Genomic DNA, 10,661 nt, shown 5'->3' on the forward strand with positions numbered 1-10,661 from the left:
ACCACAAGCCTGGGGGACTCCAACACCAAGCCCGAGACCAAGTTCGTCAGCTCAGTTAGGGACTCTGTTGAGCAGCGGGGCGATCAGTACACCAACAGAAGTCCCAGTCTATCCCTAGTCCCCAAACTTAAGTACACACATTCGATATGGTCCAACACTTTAACAGGGATCCTGGTAAGGGCAAGGTTATTCTTATAGCCCACAGTCCCTCACCCGCTCCTCAACAGAGTAGCCTGGAGGAAGAAGTCGGGACCACACTGGGCCCCCAGCCTCCCCCAGCCAGGTCTCTGTAATACATACCAGGTCGGCACCTTCATCTAGAATCAAATCATGGATGGTTTCTGATTTGTTCTGGACCAACCTGGCATTACAGAGGAGCAAGTTAAGGTTCAAAGGATGATCGGCACTGCTCCCCAAGGTCAAAGAGCTGGCAGGACAGCCGGAAGGGGAAACAGCTATTAAGTTTCCAAGTCCCCTTCCCCTGTAACGGCCCGCTGACCTGCCAACGTTCCTTCTTCTGTTCCCCACCACCACTGGAATTGCTGCCCAATGATCAGTGGATACGCTCCCTGTCTCCTCATCTCCAGATAAGCCCAGACACTTTTATAAACAGAATTACCCAGGACTAATTAAAACAGAAGCCACATTAAATACCCACCCACATGTGAATTCTTGAGGCGAGTCTCACGATTAGTGAGACTCGCCAAGAGCAGGTAATGACCACCCGAGAGTGGAGATGACCACCCTGGTCAGATGGAAAGCAGGGACTGCTGAGTCACTCCTGGTCCCACATCCTGCAGAGCAGCCACAGTCCCACAGGCCAGGCAGGGGGCTGGCAGATGGTCTCACCCTCTCCCTCTCCTGCAGGCAGGCATCCAACAGCAGCAGCAGACAGCCAACACCAGTCTCTCACCCTGGGGGCTGTCTGGGAAGCAGGTGGTCTCTCCCTCTGCTGCAGGGCTTCTGGACCGATCCTGCAGAGCAGGGCTTCTGAACTAGAACATCTGAAGGTAATGTTACTTGAGTAATAAGGGTTATTCTTTTATTCTCACCCAACAGTAACAGCAACCAACACTCCCTCACCTATACATGTGTGCACACACATCTGAGGATAGGCAGCAGCTGTGTTTTTTGTTTTTAAACATTTATATTCCAGCAGGATTTGGGGGCTGCAGATTCTCATGGTGAATCCTGGCAGTGGTACATCGTATTCGAGAAACTGGAAGCATTGCCTGCTATTGCCAATGACCATTAGAAAGCCCTGCTCAGCTCGCAAACAAGGGTGGTTCCAGAGGGGAGGACAAGCAGTGGTGCTCTTACCCCTGGACTTCAGGGCCGAGGTCCAGGGCCTCCACACCCCCTGGGCCCCCCAAATCCTTCTTTAGTCTGTCCTGGGTGGTGCGGTTTGTGCCCTCAAGAACCTACGTGTTTAAAAATGATGCTTAATTTGCAGGGGGCGGGCTCCAAAGTTATCTAGGTGCACCTCTGAGGACAAGTACCCGCTCAGACAAGTAATTTGCCTCTCCACCTGCCTCATTTCTGTTTCAGAATCTAAGCTGTGTGGGACACAGCTCACCCACTCAGAAATGCATTTTGGTCCATCTGCCTCCCCCACCCCCCCCACCCCGTTTTTGTTTTTTGTTTTTTGGTAGTGCCGCACTGCTTGCAACTTAGCTGCTGTGGGTTCCTCAGATGTGTGCATAGTGTAAGATCTGCACCAGAGTCAAAGTGCATTCTGAGAAACTTTGTTTTTTAAAAAACAAGCTGCGGGAACACTTCCTCCTAAAACTGATATTCAACAACAACAACAAAAAGGAAGCCAAGCTTTTCAGGACATTGTTTGATTCTGGTGCAAATCCTAAATTACTCGTGCACAGGAGACAGGCCACATGACTGGAATAACATCAAATTCAGTCCTGCTGGATCTCAGTTTCTAATTGTCCCGCCAAAGCTGGCTTTCCAGTGGCATCCGAGATCTGCTTTAGCTGGCTGCACAGAAAAGAGCAGGGTCCTGTTGGAGCTGGTTCCATTCTTAATGGCCCTGCAGGGATTCAAAAAAGCCAAAGCTGACCTACATCTACCTTAACAACGAAAACTATTTATACATACATCTAGTTGCATTGCACAACAGCAAAACATGTTGCATCTTGCAGTAACTCATGAAAAGCTGTCCCTGCACAGCTCAACTGGTTAGTCCAAAATGGTTCTAATTGGGGCTTTTAAGTGGACAAAACCATGTGACTGTAGATCTGACTGATTTAGTGTCGCTTCGCCTTGCCTGGCACCTCATGCCCAATGCTGCCCAGTGGTACTGTATGCCCTTCTCACCTTCCCTGGGAATGCATCCTCCCCTTCCCTAGCAGTACATTAGTGCCACAGCTGCTACTGCTCCCCCTGCCCTGGACTTTAGAAAGGACAGGGAGAGCGGAGCACAAGAGGAGAGCATTTCCTGCTGTCTACCATCACTGGATCCCTCTTAAGTGGCGCAGGGGGAAATGCTTGACTAACAAGCAGAAGGTTGCCGGTTCGAATCCTCGCTGGGACTATATCGGGCAGGAGGGTTATAGGAAGATGCTGAAAGGCATCACCTCACACTGCGCAGGAGGAGGCAATGGTAAACCTCTCCTGTATTCTACCAAAGAACACCACAGGACACTGGGCGCCAGGAGTCGAAATCGAGTTGACGGTACACTTTACTTACCATTACTGGGTGAAGAGCCAATCTTGCGGTAGCCAAAGTGAATTTCTCTCTTTGCTAAGCAGGGTTCACTGTGGTTTGCATTTGAATGGGTGAGCACTGTCTGTCTGTAATTTGTTCCTCTTTGGGGATGGGACCATCGCTCAGTAGTAGAGCATCTGCCTTGGATGTGGTGCCAGGTTCACTTGCTAGGAGCATCTCCAGGTAGATCTGGGCAAGACTCCTGCCTGAAACCTTGGAGAGCTGCTGCCAGTCAGAGCAGATAATGCTGGGCTAGTGGCTTCCTACGTTCCTATCACCCTGCAAGTCAGAGCCCAATGGGGGAGGCTTACCAGGTGGCAGCGGCAGCAGCTCCTCCTTCAGCACCAGTACTCCTCATGCCATTGATTCCCCTGGCTAGGTTCTGAAATCAGATGTGAGAAAAAATGGAGGAGAGGAGGAGGAGTTGCACATGGAAGAAGCATCCCACCTGCTCTCTGATATCCCGCCCCCCTCCTGCAATATGCCACCTGTCCAACCTCTCATCCACCATGTTACCTCCTCAAATGTGGCTTCCAGACCCTGCCATTTGCCAAAACAATGTATACTTCCATGCTGTGTCCTGGCTTGTGTGGGGGCAAGTGGTATTGCTCCTTGAGCCCATGTTCAGTTGAAAATACGGCCAGATGAAAAACTAGTTGTCAACCAGGGCTCTGCCTCAACGCTTCAGCTTACAGGAAGCGGAAACCAGCAGGCCTGGGTTCAAAGAACCCCGGGTCCCCAGCTCCTGAGGGGCCCCCAGCTCCACCCCTCCCTATTTTCTTCATGATCTCCCTCACTCTGAAGGGCCACCAGGGAGAGGGGTGAACACGGACCCCCCTCTCCCCTAGCTACGCCCCTGCTTTGGTAGGATTAGAAGTGATGTGCTTGTTTGTTTATATGAAAGTTGGGCAGCTAGGCTGGCGGAGGAACTGAGCCTTGGTTCTTTTCCATCTGTTCCTGGAGAAATCAAAATTATCTCTTTCTCCTCTTGCACAGTCAGCTCTCTGTGCTTGCTTCCCTGGGGTTGGCATGCTTCAGCCAATTCCGGTTCCCTCCCTGCTGCCAGAAAGGAAAAACACATCAAGAGTCCGTTTATACGCCGCAGGAGAACATACTGCCCTGTCCATTGTGCCCCACCTGGCCAAGGCTTCCACCACGAGGTACTGACATAAGATGTGCTGTCCTAGCAACCACACCTCCCCTGCTTGATCAGTGTCCATTCCCTGCAAAGCCCAGCCAGCCTTCCAGGGGTGGAGCTTACCTGACTTCAACTTATTCAAGCCACACCTTTCAACCAGGTAAGCCCAACCTGTGTGCCATGAGAGAGGCTGAATGAAGTGTGCATCAATCATACCGGAGGGAGGGAGGAGAGAATGACCAGGACAGCAGTTGGCACATGAGCAAAAAAAGTGAGGGGGGCGGGCAGAGTGAGCTGGCCAGAGGCGGAGGAGGTGGTGGTGTCCACAAAGGCAGGCAGCCTCAGCTCATTGCTAGGAAACGCCTGGCTGCAAGAATTCCTTACTCAACAGAGAGTTGTATAAACAGCCTCCACAAGGAAATGTATACATCTCAAATAAAGCTTTGGGCCAATCCAAACCCTTCACCTCCAGGATGGGTAGCCAATTATAAGTATTTCTTTTTTGGAATCTTGGCTATCCTTTTGAAATTTTATGGATGCCCAAAAGACCTGTGTATACAAGACCTGAAAGGTTGAAAATGGTTTTTATTTTATAACTGTACTAGTAGGTGAGGTCTATCATTGACTGGGCAAAGTCACTTTTTGAGTAGGTGACACTTATAGGAAAGTTGAAGAAATTAAATATATGTAATAGGATATTTTTAATTAATGTGCTCCTAAAAGGGAAGCAAGACCACCTTAAGTGGCGCAGCAGGGAAATGCTTGACTAACAAGCAGAAGGTTGCCGGTTCAGATCCCTGCTGGGACTGTATCCAGCTGCGATATAGGAAAATGCTGAAAGGCATCATCTCACACTGTGCAGGAGGAGGCAATGGTAAACCCCTCCTGTATTCTACCAAAGAAAACCACAGGGCTTTGTGGGCACCAGGAGTTTAAACCGACTTGAGGGCACACTTTTCTTTACATTAAAAGGGAAGCAAGAGAGTATTTTGAAATTTGTAGGATTTCAACTTGAAACATTATTCATTTCATTGCATGACCATATATGGTAAATTTAAATTATAGTAAGTTTGAATCTGAGAAAAATCTGCTTTTCTTGGGCATAAGAAAAGATCTGCTTTTCTTTTCATTTTGGAATTATCTGATTAGTGAATGTTTAAAAACTGTTGTACAATAACAGAAAATTGATTTAGAATTTTTAATTTTTTGTAAAAAAAAATCAGCTAATTTAAGTGGCAGGACTGTGTATTCAAAATTTGGTATCTGTAAGGCACTGGGAAGTATGACTTTATTTCACACAAATTATTCAAAACATATAATTGATTTACAAATATTTAAAATGGATTAAGTGAAGATCCATAAAATGGAGTGTTTATTTCTAAATTGATTTTTATCTGGCTGCTGGTGGTGGCGGCTTTGCATATTTCTGCAGAACACAAATAGTGTAGAAAAAAGAGAGAAATGCCCTGGCAATGTGTCTGGCCCAGTGCAAGTCATTCTCAAATGAACTTCGGTTCTTTATTACTTTCCTTTCCTTGAGGGAGACAAGCCCAGCAGCTTCTACCTCCAACTCCTCCGAGCTGAGCAACTGCATTCAGATGCCGAGCAGGGGAGGAGCACAAAACATTCCGTCCGGGAGGAGGACCAATCAGGCAGCTGCGGCTGCTGGGAGAAGGCAGGGCTGGTTCTTAACCCTGTTCTTTCTCGGCTGCTGCCGGACATCAGCACTCAGCAGTCAGCAGCCAAGAAGAAAAGTGCGAGGCAGGCAAATTATGGCAGCTTGGCTAGGACTCCAGATCAGGGGCATATCTAGGGTAGGGCAGGCAAGGCACGTGCCCTGGGTGCCACTTGAAGGGGGGTGCCATTTTTGAAAATTAAAAAAAAAATTAAAAAGTGGCCACCAAAAACAAAATGGCCACTGTGCATGCTCAAATGGCCTCTGTGAGGCCCTAGGCCATGCCAGGACTCGCAGAGGCCATTTGAGCATGTGTGGCAGCCATCTTGTTTTCAGCGGCCATTTTTTTAAAAAAAGTTATTTTAAAAAATGGCCACCACACATTCTCAAATGGTCCCTGTGAGGCCCTAGAGGTCAGTGGGGGGAGGGGGAACCTTTGCAGACCCCCTCACGACCTTTAGGAAGCCCCCCAAAGGGGCTACAGGTTAAAAAATTAATTTTAAAAAATATAATATAAGTCACTGTACACATATTCAGATTGGCACTATGTACAGAGAATCAGGGCTTGTGAATACTGAGCTGATGCTTATGAGCTAGGATTGTATTCATTTGCTCTTATTTTGCTTCTTGTGATAAATGAGTTAAATGTGATGTCTTAATAATATGGCTATTAATGGTGAGTTTATCTTTGAATCAGTGTAAAATCCTTAGTATTAAGCCCCACTGGGAGTTTCTTGCTCTCTTTCTCTCATTTTAACTGTCTTTCTGAAAGTTTAGAATATATTCCAAGTAGTGACACAGTTTACTCTGCATATCCTTTAATTATTTTTAGAGTATCTGGGAAAACTCAAATTCTCCATTTATTTTTAAAACTTATGTAATAGTGATGCTACAATGCATAGTAGAGAATTAGACAGGCACTTCTGTTTAGTTTTCCAAGTACACCTCCACATAGTATTTGGTTATTTCATGAGCCCCAGCATACTGAAATTTGTAGTTTTCCAGCATTTTTTGGTCTGGCTACATCCACTGCTAAATGGTTTTTGAAAGATTAAAAAATTAACGAGCTTGACTTGTATTTTTCAGCTGATATTATGGTAAAGTTATCTGAAAGGTGGGTGTCAGATGTTTGGACAGGGGGTGCAATTTCAGTGCTCTCCCTAGGCACTATTTTCCCTAGATACGCCTCTGCTCCAGATACCCCCTCCTACAAGAAAATATTTGGAGGGGGTTAAAAATAGTCTAAACTCTGGTACACAAGTCCCAAGATGACAACCCTAGTGCTCAGGTGGCTGATTTTATACTGCTGAATGGAAGATGGATTCAGTCCACCCACATATGCTACCCCCAGATACAAAGCTGGAAAAGTGTTTTTAAAAGCAGGAAAAATAGGAGGAGGTACACAGTGCTATCCACTCCCCTTGCAAGTACTCTAGAACTGAAGACTGTAGGAAGTGGTGCCAATGGACACTTGCCTTGTGATTCAAACAAGCAGCTTCAGGGGGAAATTATTTTTGCCAGAACTGCAGTGTGCATGGAAAGGGTTTAAACGGGGGAGAAAGAAAGAGGGGGGAAAGACACCACTTATATTGTATCATGGTCGCAATCCTGATCCCTCTCTCCCCATGTATATTTTAAAAATAAATAAATAAATAAAACTGCTAATAAACAAAGCACAAAATACACAGGTACAGTTAAACGTAGCCTGGCTTGAAACTTCTCAAGACTTTGTTTGGTTCCTAGTTTTGTACAGACCAATTCTTCTTTTAAAAGCTCACACATCTCTTCTGTAGCTGTTGCCACGCTGTGCCTTTTCAGCTGGGTAGTTAGTTAGATATCCGGATTTCCTCAACTGCACATCTGGCCTCAACACTGGCAGCAATAATCTGAAGGGTGGAACGCCCAGGAATGCCCAAGTCACAGCCTACCAACCTGGGATGTTGATTAGTTCTTCCACAGGGAGAATCTTTTGAAGGGAAGAGTGACTTTTGGCTTACTGCAAGTTCTAAAAGGGCCACATAGGAATGGAGGACCAATGCCCAGGCTGTATGGCTCAAGCCAGCACCCAATTTGAGGGCATATTAACACTAACTGGTTTTTCCATGAACAGGACTGTGAATAATACAAACTAACTTAACCCCTGCAGAGCATCTCCACGCTAGTACTTGATTGCTCCCCTCCCCTCCTGCCTCAGCCCCCCTCAGCTCAGAGATCTCTCCACCCTCACCTGAGCCTGCTCCTGCTCCTGCTCTTCCATCCCCCCACCCCTCTTGGTCACTCCTCCATCCCTTTACTCCGTCCCTCTCACTCCTCTTGGTTGCGACTGCAGCATTACTGGCGCCTATTGGCCAAGCTGCAGCCCCCTATCCCCAGAGACCTCCCCACCCAAGCCCAAGCCCCACTCTTGCACCCCGCCCCCACAGGAGCAGAAGCAGCAGTGGTTGACTGGGCCCTTCCTTGCCACCACTACCACCATGGCTGCTCATTCCCCTCAGGAATGAGGGGAGTCAGTCCCTTGCCTGCCTCCACCAATGGCCTTGGTAGCCCCAAACAGCAGCAGTGGCTGACTGGGCCCTTCCTTGCTGCCAATAGGCGCTGCCATGGCTGCTCGTTCCCCTCAGGCCACTGACAGGCTGGGCCTGTCCCTCGCCCTTCCTTCTTTCCCTCTTTCCCATCCTTCTTTTTCTCAGTCTCTCCTCCACTCGCTCTTCCCCTTTGCCTTCCTTCCTTCCTTCCCTTCTCTCTCTCTCTCTCTCCCTCTCCCTCTCCCTGAGTTAACAGATCTTGTTTCCTCATCTAATTCACACAACGGAAGCCTCCTTCTCCTGAAGGGGCTCTTTCCTCCCTCATGAGCCCTCTCCTTGCAGACCCCTGCCATCTATCTATCTATCTATCTATCTATCTATCTATCTATCTATCTATCCATCCCTCTCCTCTGCAATCAAGAACATCTTCCAACCAGTAACAGTTGCATTCCAACTTACCTTAACCACCACAGGCTTCTCCTCCCTATCAGAATATGAAATCTCCACTGCCTAATCACCATGCTGCTTCTGCTTGTGAAATCTTGTGAGAGCTGCCACACACGGGATTAGCCGCAGGTTCACCTTAGAGAATTATATATAGAGGCAGTTTATGCAGGCCGTACTTCACTGTGTAACCTTTTTTCCTATTAGCTCTCCACTTCAGGATTTTCTCTGCTGTCCCTAACTAGCCAATAGATTTCAAAATGCAGAGACTTGCATTTTGGGCAGTATACAAATATGTTAATAAATAAAATAAAATAATTAGGAAAGTACATACAAGTCAACTTAAGCATCCAGGGAATTACGAGGTTTCCAACATCTGACCAATTTTGTATAAACCTTTGGCACTCATGATAAAGGCCTCAATAACGAATGAGTTCAATGGATGAAAAGTACATGAACAAATAGGTGACCTTCTTTTAAAAAGTTATTTTAAAAGACGTTTGAGAAAATCTAAGGAAAACTAGTTCCATCATCTCAGTCAGTGCAGACAAGGGTTACTCTAGCAACTAGTTTGGGGGAGCAACAGGCTGGCAAAGAACACTCTTAGGGTAGCTAGGTAGGTGAGGAAATTAATGATGTTGTGATTGATTTTGCTATACATAAAGGATTTTGGTATACGCTACATTCTTATAGAGATAAGGAACGCTCCCAGGTTCAATCCCTGGCAGCATCTCCAGGTATGGCTGGGAGAAACTTCTGCTTGTAACCTCCGAGAGCTGTTGGCAGTCAGTATACTAGGCATACTGCCTCTGATCATAGAGGCTCCAAGGCAGGGGTGCACAACTTCAGCCCTCCTGTTGTTGTTGGATTACAACTCACATCGTCCCCAGCCATAGTGGCTAATAGGGATAATGGGAATTGTAGTCCAACAGCTGGAGGGCCAAACTTGTACAACCCTGCTGTAAGGGCAGAGAGGCACAAGCCCTGTTATGAGCCTTCTTGCTCTGCAAACCGTGCCCCCTCCTTTCCCTAGGGGTCAGACTAGTCGTCTTCCCAGCCTTGAGTCACCCGTGCTTCTCTCATCCTTGTTCTGTCAGGCAGCACTAATCAGGACCAGATTTCTCTCCTTGAGGAACTTTTCAAAGGCTGAAGAGTCCCATCCTGACCCTCCCCTAGCCAGCTCAAATCATTTCCAAAGAAGAGGAAGAGGCCATAGCAGTTCTTATTTACTGCAGCTGGAGACTTCCAAACTTGTCATAAACATACTGGAAAGGTTACGGTGTGTCTGACTGTCCACAATGCTCACCCTAGGTAAAAACAATGCAAGGGAGGGAGGAAACCTTCATTACATAAGAACCCTGCTGGATCAGCCAGAGGGAGCAGTCTAGTTCAGCATTCTGTTTTTCACAGGGTCCACCAGCTGCATCCTAGAAGCAGCAGCACATATTCCACATGTGTATGAAAAGCAACAGCTCTCCTTTGGTGTATGTCACCCAGCAACTAATATTCAGGTATACTGCCTCTGAACACTGAGGTTCCATTTAGCCAACAGCCATGGATGATAGATCTATCCTCCAACAATTTGCCAAATCTTCTTTTAAAGCCATTGAAGCCAACGGCTGCTGCCACATCTTGTGGCAGTGCATTCCAAAGAACTTTACACTGTGTGAAGATTCGTGTGTTCCTGAATTTGCTGCCCGTCATTTCTATGACATGACTTGTTTACAGTGTGTGCCAAGCCCTGGAGAGCAAGGTCACCCAGAGGGCTGTTCTTGGTGGCCGCCTCACAATTGCGGAAACCCACTTTAACATCTTCTTTTACAAGTCCTTATTTGTTCTGGCATTTGGAAGGCAGGGTTGAGCCAGCAGGGGTGAAGGTTTGAGTATACGATTGTGACTCATGATATTGTGTTATGCAGAGCTGGCATAACTTGGCAGAGTTTGCTCATTGATGGGAGACAATAGTATTTTAATGGGCAGTTGGCTGTTCCAAGTGTCTCTCTCTCTCTCCTTCCCCTCCTCTCCCCCCTCCCCCCAGAATGGAGGATCAAAGCACTTTTGCCCCAGGGAGTGAGTGTACAAGGAAACTGAAAAGCAGCAGGTTTTTGTAATGTGTACGGGGAGAGCTGGTTTGAATTTTTCCAGGCTGGACTGATATTG

General features: G+C 47.1%; 1 long non-coding RNA gene across 1 annotated transcript; it reads right to left on the reverse strand.

Annotated features, from left to right (window-relative positions):
* Positions 1–1,704: 1,704 nt before the first annotated feature.
* On the reverse strand, positions 1,705–8,639 carry LOC128342921 (uncharacterized). Its single transcript, XR_008315246.1, has 3 exons — positions 8,517–8,639; positions 3,031–3,101; positions 1,705–2,041 (listed from the first exon to the last, which is right to left on the reverse strand). It is a non-coding gene; the product is annotated as an uncharacterized LOC128342921 (long non-coding RNA).
* Between the last annotated feature and the right edge of the window lie 2,022 nt (positions 8,640–10,661).

This window comes from Hemicordylus capensis, chromosome 2 (genome assembly GCF_027244095.1).
Source record: "Hemicordylus capensis ecotype Gifberg chromosome 2, rHemCap1.1.pri, whole genome shotgun sequence".
Classification (NCBI taxonomy): domain Eukaryota; kingdom Metazoa; phylum Chordata; class Lepidosauria; order Squamata; family Cordylidae; genus Hemicordylus; species Hemicordylus capensis.